Here is a 292-nt window from a genome sequence, read left to right as displayed (position 1 = left end):
GGGGTTTTTCTTTTTTTTTTTGTTTTTATTGGTTTTCCAAAAAAGGTATGTTTGGTTTTTTAATTTTTTTTCTTTTTTTTTTTTCCTTTTCAAGGCATTTTTTAAAATCGGCCATTAACCCCAAGAAAATACCCTTTTAAAAAAACAAAAAACCCCCAAAAACCAAAACTATTTATTTTTTTCCTTTTTTACCTAATTAAAACCTCCAAATTTTTCCTTTTTTAATTTATCGGCCCATTAAACCCATTCCAAAAAAACCTTTTATAACCGATTCCAAAAAAATGATTTTTTT

This window comes from Penaeus monodon, chromosome 24 (genome assembly GCF_015228065.2).
Source record: "Penaeus monodon isolate SGIC_2016 chromosome 24, NSTDA_Pmon_1, whole genome shotgun sequence".
NCBI classification, from domain to species: domain Eukaryota; kingdom Metazoa; phylum Arthropoda; class Malacostraca; order Decapoda; family Penaeidae; genus Penaeus; species Penaeus monodon.
This window is presented reverse-complemented; position numbering follows the sequence as displayed.